We start from the raw sequence: 14,213 nt of genomic DNA, 5'->3' as shown, positions 1-14,213 counted from the left end.
ACTTCCTGGGAAAGTGCCTAGAAACTTCTTTATCTGTATTTCCCCAGGCTGCAAAGTGCACACATTTTTAAAGTTCAACTCTTAAAAAAAAAAAAAAAAAAAAAAAAAGTCAGCAGAGGCAAGATTTCAACAGACGCCGGTCCAAATGTTAGCAATTCTAGAGTGGTCAGGGGTTTGCCGCTCCCAAAAGTAAGGGGGAAATTAGAAGAAGGAAAGAAGTCGTTTTCGAAGATGAAAACCAAAGCAAGGAGGTATTTTTGGTATCATTTTAATCACAAAATAGCACGAATGCGGTCTGTGCCTGTGCGCTACCCAAACGTCGATTTGAATACCACTGAACGCTAGTTTGAAAATTTCCATTTTTGTAATTTGCTTTCTTTTGTTAAGCCAAGACTTGAGAGAAACCTGGCAGCCGTCTCTAAGTCTGGCACGATTTCACCTCAGACGCACTCGGTTGGTTTGGATGTTGAGGGAGACCGCACAAGAGAGAGGGAGAAGGAGGAAAAGAGAGCTGGAGAGCAAAGCTACCGCTCGGCGGCCGCCGCAGAGAGCAGGCCCGGGGCTTCTCAGCCAGGGGATCTGGCTCCACCTACAGGAATCAGAAGGCAAACCTAGTAGACGCCTCGGCGTCTGCAGGAACCCGGTGGGGGCTGGGGGAACTTTGATAATTGCCTAGAGAATTTCCGAGCCAATAGGAATGGGGGTCTGTAGAAGTGGTAAGGATTGGGAAGCAGGGATTTCCATGACCAGATCACCCACAGTCATATCAGATTCAGCGATTCTTATTTGGAGGAGAAAAGGTATCATGTCACCTCCTACGACCTAGGAATTTTAACTGGTTCCAAGTAAACCCCATTTGAAAGCAAAGGCAGCACCTGCTCCCAGGACAGGCCCAGCACATGGCATGCTCAGGCAATAACATTTGAATGAATGAATGAACTGAATAATCCAATCTATCAAACAACAGAAACCTAATATGATAAACGACCCCCCCCCCCCAACCCCAACACTGTTTTTCAGGTATGTGTATGAGTTGTCAAGGCATTTTTGATGGCCAGTAATTACTACAGAAATCCTGCACCATGTAGACTAGTCGTGTTCCACCTCCGATGTGCCAGAGCCATGATTGAGAACCACCGATTTCATCCCATGCCCTCATTTGCCAACGAATACACAGAAGTTTGAAGAGGTTAAATGCCTTTTCCCAGGTCAACCAGTTTGTTGGTGACAGAACTGGTTTGGGGCTAAATTTTCCTGACCTGTCTGGTGTTTGTTTTCTAAAGGCAGGAGACTCGTTTTGCATTGGCCTGCTGGATGCCCTCAGCCGACTAGCTCTCACAGGAGGAAGTTAGCTTCCCCCACCCACCTGTTGGCCTGTCCCTGGGCTTCTGCCCCAGCTTCTGCTCTGGGCCACAGCCTCTGCTCATGCTGCTCTACTCCAAAAATCAAACGCTGCCTGGAGCTAATGCCAGTGGTTGCTAAACTTATGAATTCATTTCCTAAAGCCTAAGGGACAGAATCTTTGAGCATGTGGGTTAGTAAGCTACAAACAGGCAGGTGCTTTGTTTTGGCAACACAAGTGTCTTATATACAATATCTCCTCCATCTATTTACCCAAAGCACTTAATAAGCAGTTACTGAGTTTCCCAATGATAGTTATAGAAGAAGATGTTATTTACCAATTGAAAAGGAATTTTTGCCATAGGCAGTTATCACTCAGTTTCCAGATGAAAAGGTGAAGATCCTTCTGGGAAGTGAGATGCTGTGTGCATTATGTGAGATGAATATGATCCAGGGAAAGATGGGGATTAAGCAGATCCAAATTTTTTTTTTTTTTTTTTTTTTGAGATGGAATTTCACTCTTGTTGCCCAGGCTTGAGTATAATGGAGCGATCTCGGCTCACCACAACCTCCGCCTCCTGGATTCAAGCAATTCTCCTGCCTCAGCCTCCGGAGTAGCTGGGATTACAGGCACCTGCCACCATGCCTGGCTAATTTTATATTTTTAGTAGAGACGGGGTTTCTCCATGTTGGTCAGGCTGGCCTCAAACTCCCAACCTCAGGTGATCCACTAGCCTCGGCCTCCCAAAGTGCTGGGATTTACAGGCATGAGCCACTGCGCCCGGCCTAGCAGATCCAGATTCTAACCACAACCTGTCTATAAAATGGAACCAACACTGTCATGACCTCTGAATGGATTAAAAATTAATCATTATTAGTAATCACAATATTAATAATAATGCTGAACTATTACTAAGTGCTTACTACATTCCAGGCTTTCAAATGACCACTTTACATGCATTGTCTAACTTATCCTCAGAGCAACCCCATGCGAGTTATACTTATTACCCTCATTTTACAGAACAAGAGAACTGAAGCTCAAAAGGGTTAAAATACTCACCTACGGTGACAGTTTACAATGGTAAGGCCAGTGGTTGGAGCCCAACTCCTATCTGACTCGGGACTTCAAAACATTATGTAACACAATAAATGCCTATTAGCTGATTCTATGCCAGTGGCATTCAAATATCAATCTCTAGTTCTGAGCTTTCAAAGGAACTCTGTGCTTCTATTCCCAAATGCTGAAAGAATATCATTAATTATATATTCCACTATTGTCTCAAACTTAAAAGGGCCTAAGCCAAACTCTTTCCTTCCTTTCATAAGCATTTACTGAGAACCATTTGTGTTCAAACCTCCGTGGTTTGGAATCTAGGGCAGTGGTTCTCAAATGGGGGTGATTTTGCACTCCAGAGGACATTTGATAATGTCTAGAGACATTTTTGGTTGTCACTACTGGGGCTTGGGAGTGCTACTAGCGTCTAGTGAGTAGCGGCCAGGGATGCTGCTGAATGTTCTACAATGCACACAGTAACTCACCCCCCAAAAGAATTATTTGGTCCAAAATGTCAATAGCTCTGAGGCTGAGAAATTCTGGTTTAGGAATATAAGGATGAATTAGATAGCTAAAATCAATCATCTGATGTAAGAGATATACGTATAAATTTTAAGCACAAATTTTACCTAGATATCTGTGTGATGACAAGGGGTCCATCAAGAGCTATGAGGTTTATTATGGGCTGGAGAAGTCTTAGTGGAGGAGGTGGCACTTAAGCCAGGCATCAAAGGAGAGATAAGATCTGGATTCTGGATAAAAAAGAACAAACAGTGTGCAGGGTGTGGGTGTACATGAAGAATGTTGGTTTATTTTAATTGGAGTGGAGGAGGTGTGAAGAGGAGTAGTGGAAAAACGGGGGTAATGTTTTGTTGGGGCCAGACCAACGGGCCTGAATGCAAAGACAACTTCGGACTTTAGGTGTAAGTAATAAGAAGCGATCTAACATTTTCACATGGGGTGTAATATGATCACAATGTTCTAGGGAGATGAATCTAGCAGCTGAATAAAAAATGGATTGCGGAGAGTAAGGAGCTGAAGGCAAGAAGACATGTTATAAACACTATTGCTACAGATTTTGCTATTTTAAAATAAACTACTTAGCTATTTTTGTTATTATTAGTACCAAACAATAATTGAGTGATTACTGTGATTTAGGACCTAAGCTAAACACAATATATATATAATCTTACTTAATGTTTCTCACTTTCATAAGGATTTCCGCATTATGTAGATAAGGTAACAGGGTCTTAGACTGGATAAGAAAGTGGCAGTCAGTTTGGAGTCCAGCTCTGACTACCAAAGCCTCTGCTCCTTACTGCTTTGTGTGCTGGGCACATGGTCTGGATTCTTAACCTCTTGATCAAACCAGACTGTTCTCATTTATAAGGTGGGCAATAAAACCAACAGCTCAGACCCCTACTGGGAATGGGACAGTCTAGGACAAACAGCCTTGGGAAATCTGCTCCTCCTTGGAGGCTGGAGCTAACTGTAGGGATAAAAGGAGTGTTTCTCTGGGCTTTGCCGGGTGTGGGGAGCATAGACATATGTCCTATTACAAATACACCTACATAATAGCTTCCTTAAGTCTATTTTAAGTCTATTCCTCCCAAGGAGATGGAAAGTAAGAGTGAAAATGGGCACAATCTGGGACATCTGAACAAAAAATCAGACTTCTCATGTCAGGCCTCTCCTGCCTTGATGAGGTTGCAAGCAGGGGATATGAAGTGGGGTATAGAAGAGCTGTGACTCCGAAATTCCTTGTTGACTTGGCTCCTGATCAGATTGCTAACTAGGTTCAGGTGTGAGCTCCGGTTTTGTTTCAGAGACTTTTGGGCACAGGCGAGGAAGGAGAGGAAAGGCGTCAAATGTATCTGTAGTCAGAGTGGGTGGCAGCACTAGAATTGGAGGGTGTGCCAACAAAGGCATTGCCATACGTGCCTGCTGGCACCAAGTGGCAATGACAGGCCTCTAGTGGGCCTGCAACTAGAGTGTGTTTGGTGACCCAGGACTCCAGCTTTTGTTGTGAAAGAAGATTTATTACAAGGAACAAGAGAAGGAAAGGACCAAAACAGTGTCCACCACTGAGCACCCAAGGACCAGTAAATGAATTACATGTGAGAACCTCCTTGAATTCTTCCAGAACTGTCAGATAGAAAAAGATGGTGGACATACTCACAGAGCAGGCAGGGCAGAGCCAGAGAGACACTATTCGATGGCCATCTCTGCTGTTCTACCTGACTCCTTCCAATGCAGGATAATCTTGAAACTATTTTGGAAAATTCGTGATCTACAATTTAAAGATCAAGCACTGCAGACTTTCAAGATTCCAATTATTCTTTCTAAAATCCCACAAATTTAAAGAAATGTAAGTTCTTGCCACACCTCTTAGATATTGACATTCTAATGAATATACTTTTAAAACAAATCAGGATACAGACTCCCTCTCTAGCCTTGATTTCCTCAAGGTCAATGATTAAATCTGCAGCACTGGGCTCAGGAGGCGCTCAAGAAGTGTCTGCCAGGTTTAACAGAGTGCAGTGTTTGCCCAAAGCATCAAGAATATTCACTACATGAATTAATGTAATTTTAATCCAACTTTTACTTTCACCTAGTTATAAAAAAAAACCTTATGCATCAATAGGCCTATTTTCACACAGCCTTTGCCCACAGTCTGTAAGTTGTCCTAATACTAAGACCAAATGCCAATAAGCAAATGTTTTTTCCTTGAGAAAATCTGGAAGAGGGAATTACACTAAAACATACTACTCAGAAGAATCTGTTCCACTGGTTTTGCTGGTAGAAGTGGCATAATAAGGCCTCTTCAAACCAAACAGTGTCCTGAGAAAAGGGTGAAAACCAGAAATCCAGGTTCTCGTTGATATGGCCCCTTCTCCATTCTGCTGCCCTTCATGAGCTATTCTTTATGGAAATAAAGCTTTAGACTAAAAGCACTGCTATCAAGACATGAGGGTCTCCAGACAGCTGGAAACATCCCTGGTCACTTCACACACCCCACACCTCAAACTGTCTTGCTTGAATCCAACCTGGTAGATAATATATTACCCAACATTGAAGTATCAGGTTGGCTTTGAATCCCTATTGAATGTCTACTATGCATTCAGTGAGGAGTTTCAAGTTATAGAGATTAAGAAGAAAGGCCCTAATATTTGGCTTATAAGCTAGTTGAAGAAAACACAGTGCATGCAGAACAGTGGAAGACAATATTCCTTCCTCAAACACTACTGAGTGCCTACTTTGAGCTAGGCCCTGTGCTAGACAATAGGGGTGCCAAAAGTAAATTGATTCCATTTTATTCAATTCAACTCATTATTCATTTGGCATTTATTGATTGAATGCTTTTGTACTAGACCACTGCTTTTCAAACCTTAACGCACATGTAAATCACCTGTGGATTCTGATTCAGTAGGTTTAGGATAGAGCATGGGACCTGCATTGCTAGCAAATTCATAGGGTATGCCGATGCTGCTGGCCTGTGAACCACACTTTGAGTAGCAAAGGACTGTGCAATATCCTAGTCCCTGGCTATACAGAGGCAAATAAAATAGCCATGACCCCTGCCCTACTGAAGCTGATATGCTAACAAGGAATGTAAATATCAAACAAGGAAGTAGAGTCAGCGCTGTATTTCCACAGGTTCCACATTCACGTATTCAACCAATCACAGATCGAAAACAGCCAGAAAAAACAACAACAACAAAAAACCCCGCAACAATACAGAATAATATAAATAAGAAATATAGTATAACAACTTATTTACATAGCATTTCCATTATATTAGGTATTATGAGTAATGTAGACATGATTTAAAGTATACAGGTGCCCTCTGTCAATAGCATTCTGGCAAAAAAATATTTTTTTAAAGGTAAAAATGTAAAATTAGACAAGAGAGTAAAAAATTTTAAAATAACATAAAAATAAAGTATGCAGGAGAATGCGCATAGGTGATATGCAAATACTACGCCATTTTATGCAATGGGCTTGAGTATCAGAAGATTTTGGTATCCGAGGAGGTCCTGGAAACAATCCCCTGAGAATATCGAGGGAGGATCATTCAATAAAGTACAATATTAGAGGAAGTCCAAAGTTATGCTGGGAGCATTGTGTGAGGGCACCTAACTTCATCTACAGATCAAAAAAACTTTCCTGAGGAAGTGATATTTAGATTGGTAAGAATTTGCAAATAGTAAAGGAAAGAAGAGTATTTCAGGCAGAGGGAACAGCATGTTTGAAGGCATGGAGGTGAGAGAAAATTTAGATATTTAACAAATATTTACTGAGTTTTCCCATTGCCAGGCTCTGTACTGGGTGGAAGACCCTGGCACGGAGGAGACTACACCAGGGGACACAGATATGGGAACAAATGACTTCAAAATAATGTGGTAGGAGCTCTAACAGTGGTCAGCACCGGGCACCAGAGGAGCACTGAAGAGATTGCCTAATCCATCCCAGAAGGGATGGTATTGGAGCTGAGCCTTGACAGGGGAGAAGATGTGGCAAGATGGGAGACCTGGTCCTTGCCTCCATGGACATAGTCTAGTGGGGAAGTTGGCAAGCTGACTGTATAATACTGATTATAGTGCAGTACAATAAGTGTCTGGGAACAGTGCCCGGCACATAGTAGGCACTTATTAAATATCTGTTGAATAAATTAATGTATAAATGCTGTATAATACTGATTATAGCGCAGTATAATAAGTGTCTGGGAACAGTGCCTGGCACACAGTAGGCACTCATTAAATATGCGTTGAATAAATGAATGTATAAATGCTGTATGATACTGATTATCATAGAGTACAGTAAGTGTCTGGGAACAGTGTCTGGCACATAGTAGGCATTCATTAAACATGCGTTGAATGAATGAATTTATAAATGCTGTGCTAGCGGTAGATACAATCAGGTAGTCCTAGAAACAATTGGGTACTAAATTAAGAGTTACCAACTCCAAGTGCCCGCAGAGCTCAGAGCACAAAGAGCTCCAAAAGGGTGAAACATGAACCAGACTTGAAGGAAGGATCAACTCTGTGGGATGAAGGTTGGTAGACATTCATCCTGAGAAGGAAAAACTACCATTGACACCGCTAGAAGTAAAGGGTGAAGAAAACAGGAAATGAGCACAAAGCAGGATTTCTTAATCCAGGGTCCATGGTACTTCTGGGACATCTATGAAACCCCAGAGATTATAAGCAAAATTCTACGTATGTATGAGAAAGTTTATTTTACTGGGGAAAAAGACTAGAACTTTCATGAAACAGTCAAAAGAATCCAATAAGCCTAAGTAGGTCAAGAATCTCTCGGGGAGAACAGGTAACCTACTTCAGATAGCCTGTGAATCACTTCATTCGTGACAAATAATTATGCCAATGGACTCCCAACACAGAAAACCTTGGGTCTGAGTGAGCAGCAGTGGTTTCAGCCCTGCCTTTAAGTGGCATTTTTAACATTTCCTTGCTGCTGCCTATCAATCCAGACCTATCCACGTTGTCAGGGTATCCTTAGCAGCTGATGGAGATGCCTCTTTCCAAAGGCAATTTACATGCACCAAAGTCCTTCCTCCTAACGATTTTCCAGTAGGGACAATGCCCTCTTGTTAGAATGTCCATTGTTTACATTTATCTGATCTTGTCTCACAATTTCCGTTGAGCAGCAGTTGCTACAACCACCTGAGCATCGAATGGGCAATTAATTGGAACAGATTTAATAAATGTACTAGAGAAGGAAGCTGTACGTTTATGGACTACAGTCCTTTCATGGTCGTGCATAATGGACCAGGCACTTTTCCACCCAGCTGCTTATGCTACCACAGTGAACACAAAATTTACATACCTGGAAGAAAACAGCTTCTGAAACATTACTAATGAATGTAGTGAATTTGTCTTGTTAGGATAAGCTATAGTATCTCCACGGCTTAACTTTGCACCATCCTATTCTTGGTTAAAAATATCTACAGTGTCTCCCCTTACTGTCTTCTTTCTAAAATATAATTTTATATTTTAATTGAAGTGGCCCTTTTTCAACCAAGAATCAGCGCATTGTGAAAGAGCAATGTGCATTCCCCCTGTTTGAAAGCACAGGGAATGTTCAAAGTTTTTAGAATACAAAATAACTTTAGAGCGGAAACCTTAGCAACCAAACTATACTAGTAGGAGTGTAATGTTCAAAGAGGGGGACAATGGTCCCAATCCCCTCAGGGTTAGACACACCACATAAGAAATATTTGTATCCAGTACTTGATGCCACATCCTTCAAGGGATAACGATAGGCCCATGAGGCTGGTAGGTGCTCTCAAAGTGAAGGCAAATGGCAATGGCTAACATTCCATGGAGTTCTTGCTAAGTGCCAAGCACTGTACATTTAATCTTCACAACCACCCTGTAAAGAAACTATTAGGGGCCGGGCGTGGTGGCTCACGCTTGTAATCCCAGCACTTTGGGAGGCTGAGGTGGGCGAATCACGAGGTCAGGAGTTTGAGACCAGCCTGGCCAACATGGTGAAACCCTGTCTCTACTAAAGATACAAAAAATTAGCTGGGCATGGTGGTGGGCGCCCAGCTACTTGGGAGGCTGGGGCAGGAGAATCGCTTGAACCTGTGAGGTGGAGGTTGCAGTGAGCCGAGATCGCACCACCGCACTCCAGACTGGGTGACAGAGCAAGACTCTGTCTCAAAAAGAAAAAAAAGAAGAAGAAAAAAAGAAACTATTAGGTTGGTGCAAAAGTAATGCAGTTTTGCCATTGAAATTAATGGCAAAAACCTCAATTACTTTTGCACCAAGTTAATATTATTATTATCCCCATTTTACAAATAAAGAAACTCAGGGTCATGCACATAGTAAGTGAAGGAAGTTGGAGTGCCACTCAGTTCTGTCTGATTTCCATGGACCCTCAGTGTAAGCAGTTGGTATATTTTTAATTAATCTTGCTAGAGATGATTGGTAATTATGACACTGAAATTATTGCTACTGTGTTGTGTGTGCATTAGTCGTGTCTCACCAATCAGAATAAACACACTGTGAAGGCAGTGACCACATTAATTACACACATGTTTACTTTCCAGGCTAAGCACAGAGCTGGACATAAGCAGGTCTTTCTTACATCTTTTGCTGAATAAAATAACCCATTTTGAAATGCTTCAAAAACCAATTTACCCATGAGATTATTGAGGGTGTTGGGGGAAAGGACACTCTGGGGATATGAATTGTTAGGGACATTTTAGAGGACACTTTGTTCATAATATCAAAATGTAAAATGTGTAAACCGCTTGACCCACAGTTACGTGTCTAGGAGTCTACTCAATCTATTCTATAGAAATGCTGATACATATATGCAAAAATAGATAGAACAATATATAAAGATACATACATATATACGCAAAGGTATATACATAAAGATATATATACCTAAATACATATATAAATATTCATATATTTCTTTTTTATTACAGTTCTGTTTATTTTAGCAAAATAAAGAAGAAACAACTTAAATGCCCATCAGCAGGGGAATTGTTAAAAAAATTAGGCTACAACCATACCTTACAATACAAGATAGCCACTAAAATACTGGAGTAGATGTATTAGGTTAACCATATGAAACTGCCAATGTTTTACTGCTGTTGACATAAATAACAATTTCATATGCTTCAACGTAATATATGTACAGATGTGAAAAGATTTATAAGAATATTGGTAGTTGAAAAAAGCAAGTTGCAGAACAATACCTATAGTATGGCATATTTATGTTTAAGACGTAAGACAAACATATAGAGAATAAACAAGAAAGGTACTCACCAAAAAATTAAGATGGTTATTTCTGGGCATGGCAGTCTTCATATTTTACTCTATAAAGTTCTACATTGTTTTAAATTTTTGTGATGAAAATTTTTTATAATTTCTTGGCTGGGCGCCGTGGCTCATGCCTGTAATTCCAGCACTTTGGGAGTCCGAGGCAGGCGGATCACGAGGTCAGGAGATTGAGACCATCCTGGCCCACATGGTGAAACCGTGTCTCTACTAAAAATACAAAAATTAGCCAGGCGTTGTGGTGCGTGCCTGTAATCCCAGCTACTCGGGAGGCTGAGGCAGGAGAATCACTTGAACCAGGGAGTTGGAGGTTGCAGTGAGCTGAGATCGCGCCACTGCACTCCAGCCTGGTGACACAGTGAGACTGTCTCAAAAAAAAAAAAAAAAATTATAATTTTTTAAAAAAATTTGTTTAATACAACTGATTCTAAAGTATTTACATATTTTGTAAACATTACTTTTCTGATCTACAAGCTCCAAACTCTCAAGAACTCCCCATGTTTCTTCACTGGGCCAGACAAGGAGAGTAATAAAGAATTAACCTTAATTATTCAAAGAAATCCAGATGGTGAGAAAAGAGTAAAAAGCAGAACTTCAACTTGGATTATCTCAAGACGATTGCCTGAAAATTTCCTGCTTATTTTTCCTGTTTAAACCTGGCTTTTCAGATGAATGTGAGGTGATCTGCTTTTCTGTGATTCAGAACTTCATAGAACTTGGCAGGCCAAGAATTACAAAGAAAGGAAGAAAATGAAAGGAGGAAAGTGAGGTAGTGAAAGAAGATGGGCAGAACTTGAGAAAGCTTTATAAAGTAACAGAACACACCTCACATCCTTTGGGAACAAAGGAACAAAGCTGATGGAACACAACAGATGTTCTCCTTCCCAAACCGTGAAAGCGTTAACACTCTACAACTCCTCCTCACTCCAAGGAGTGGCCAGTGCTCCTTACTGGACTATCTGTACAACAAAGGTTTTTGTTGTCATTATTGTTTCCTTAGAGCATGGATAAAAAGGAAAAAACACCATTACCAGAAATCGTCAAGTGTGGTTTAACTGTATTGTCATTTTATCTTGATTCTTGTTTCTCTCTAACAAATTTCACTGAGCTATAGTTTACATACAATAACATGCGCTCATTTTAATTGTACACATCCATGAGTTTTGACAAAGCAATACACCTATGTAACCACCACTGTAATCAAGATATAGAACATTTCCATTATCCAAAAAGATTCCTTTGTGTCAACATGCTTTGCTCAGAGTGAAACTGAAAAAAAAATTAAAATTAAATAAAAATGGCCAGGTATGGTGGCTACGCCTGTAATACCAGCACTTTGGGAGGCCCAGGCAGGCGGATCACTTGAGGCCAGGAGTTCGAGACAGCCTGGCCAACACGGAAAAACCTTGCCTCTACTAAAAATACAAAAATTAGCTGGGTGTGGTGGTGCACATCTGTAATCCCAGCTACTTGGGAGGCTGAGGCACAAGAATCGCTCGAACCCAGGAGCCAGAGGTTACAATGAGCCAAGATTGCACCACTGTGCTCCAGCCTGGGTGACAGAGCAAGACACCATCTCAAAACAAAACAAAAACAAAACCATTCCTTTGTGCTGGTCTATCCCCACTCACAACCCTAGCCCCTGGCAACCACTGGTCGGCTTTCTGTCACTCTAGATTAGATTTTTCTTTAGCATTTCATATAAGTAGAATCACATGGTATGAACGCTCCTGTATGTGACTTCTTTCACTCAGCATAATGTCGTCGCGATTCACCCATGTTGCTGTGTGCATTGACAGTTCACTCCTTTTTCTTGCTGAGTAGTATTCCATTGTGTAGCTAGGCCATGAGCACAGTTTATCCATTCACCTATTGGTAAAACTTTGGTTGCTTCTAATCTTTGACTATTATGAGTAAAGCTGCTATCAGCATTCGTTTGACTCTTACTTTTGAAGTGAAATTCAAACCTAGCCGTTTTGGTGGGACATGGAGATGGGAGATAAAACTCGCATTTTTAAGGCACCTACTAAGAGCTGGGTGCAGAAGATAAAAGACGAGGAAAGAGGGGAGCATTCTTTCCATCTCTAAAGAAAACACAATAAGGATTGTCCTGGCCAGGCACGGTGGCTCACGCCTGTAATCCCAGCACTTTGGGAGGCTAAGGTGGGCAGATCACCTGAGGTCAGGAGTTCGAGACCAGCCTGATCAACATGGTGAAACCCCGTTTCTACTAAAAATACAAAAATTAGCCAGGTGTGGTGGTGCACGCCTGTAATCCCAGCTATTTGCGAGGCTGAGGCAGGAGAATCACTTGAACCCAGGAGGCGGAGGTTGTAGTGAACCGAGATCGGGCCATTGCACTCCAGGCTGGGCTACAAGATCGAGACTGCCTCAAAAAAAAAAAAAAAAAAAAAAAAAAAAAGTTTCTAAAAATTAAGCAAGGAGCTGGAGCCTCTGGAAATGACTAAGGCCCGAAATATTAAATATTTCTGCTCATAGTTAAAGACAAAACCTTATCCAGCCTTGGCGGCTCCTTTCCCCTTCCCCCTTTATCAGGGACTTAGTTCATGATCAGGACTGCGGCATGGAGGGTGGCCTGGAGCGTGCTGTATTTGTGCTGACCCGGGCCTCCTGGCCTCGCTGCTGTCGCCGAGCTGCGTGCTGGTCCTCAACGCCCGCAACGACGACGATGCGCTGCGGCAGCTGGAGGCCGAGCTGGGTGCCGGGCGGTCTGGCTTGCGTGTGGTGCGGGTGCCCGCAGACCTGGGCGCTGAGGCTGGTTTGCAGACCGCTGCTTGGGGCCCTGCGTCAGCTCCCCAGGACCGAGGAGCTGCAGCGACTGCTCTTCATCAACAACGCGGGCTCTCCTGGGGATGTGTCCAAAGGCTTCTTGGACCTGGGTGACTCCACTCAAGTGAACAAAGATTGGGCGCTGAACTTGACCTCCATGTTCTCTCTGCCGGAATTGCAGCGTCTTGAAGGCCTTACCAACCAGTCCTGGCCTCAACAGAACTGTGGTTAACATCTCAACCCTCTGTGCCCTGCAGCCCCTCAAAGGCTGAGCGCTGTGCTGTGCGGGAAAGGCTGCTGGTAACATTCTGTTCCAGGTCCTGGCGTCGGAGGAACCTAATGTGAGGGTGCCGAACTAGGCCCCAGGTCCTCTGGACACAGATGTGTCCCAGCGGTTAGCCCGGTAGACCTCCATGGATCCAGACATGCGAAAAGGCTGCAGGAGCTGAAGGCAAAGGGAGAGCTGGTGGATTGCAGGGTATCAGCCCAGAAACGACTGAGCTTGCTGCAAAAGGAGGTGTTCAAGTCTGGAGCCCACGTGGACTTCTACGATAAATAAGCCCATGTCTTTGGCTTCCTGAACCTTTCTGCTCCCACTTTCAGACACACCCCAGAGCCCCGTGGCTCCCCGCACCCTGCCATGGTGGCAGTCCTGCCTTACACAGATAAACACTCATGTGTACTGTCCTACCCTCACACATAGCCTGCTGTGATGAGCTTCCAGGTCGCTGGCCTTACCAGTTGTCGGGAGTCTGGACTTCGCACCCTGGATTATGAGGAGGCTTAGGAGAGAGGTTATAGGTGTTCATGTCTCTATCCCCAGGAATAGAATTTAAGGGATGGGAAGAGCAGGAAAAGAAGCTGAAACACGCAAGAGAGGAGATTGTGTCTCCTGCTCATAGCTAGTCCATGGGGAGAGGGAAGAGTGACCTGAGTCAAATAGGAGGACGCATGCAGATTCGCAGATGGTCTGGTGGGGAGGAAGAGCAGAGGGTACAAGTCTCTGCTCACACAGATGCCCCTTGCTAAGGGGAGCAAAACCTTCTGTTGAACTTTGTGTCCTCACTCTGATGTCTCCTTCCTCCAGAATCCACCACCCCTCCCCCAGGCTGGGAGAAGGGGCCCTTGGGTGTCTATGTACATGGCCAAGGCAGATACAAATAAAATTTAAAAAAAAAAAAAAAAAAGAGAGAGATTGTTACTTAACCTTT

General features: G+C 42.8%; 1 pseudogene; it reads left to right on the top strand.

Moving 5' to 3' along the window:
• Positions 1–463: 463 nt before the first annotated feature.
• LOC129044305 (sepiapterin reductase-like) lies at positions 464–13,561 on the top strand (annotated as a pseudogene).
• The last annotated feature ends 652 nt before the right edge of the window (positions 13,562–14,213 follow it).

This window comes from Pongo pygmaeus, chromosome 1 (assembly GCF_028885625.2).
Source record: "Pongo pygmaeus isolate AG05252 chromosome 1, NHGRI_mPonPyg2-v2.0_pri, whole genome shotgun sequence".
NCBI classification, from domain to species: Eukaryota; Metazoa; Chordata; class Mammalia; order Primates; family Hominidae; genus Pongo; species Pongo pygmaeus.
Note: the sequence above shows the minus strand (reverse complement) of the source record. Positions and strands in the feature narration are given on the sequence as shown.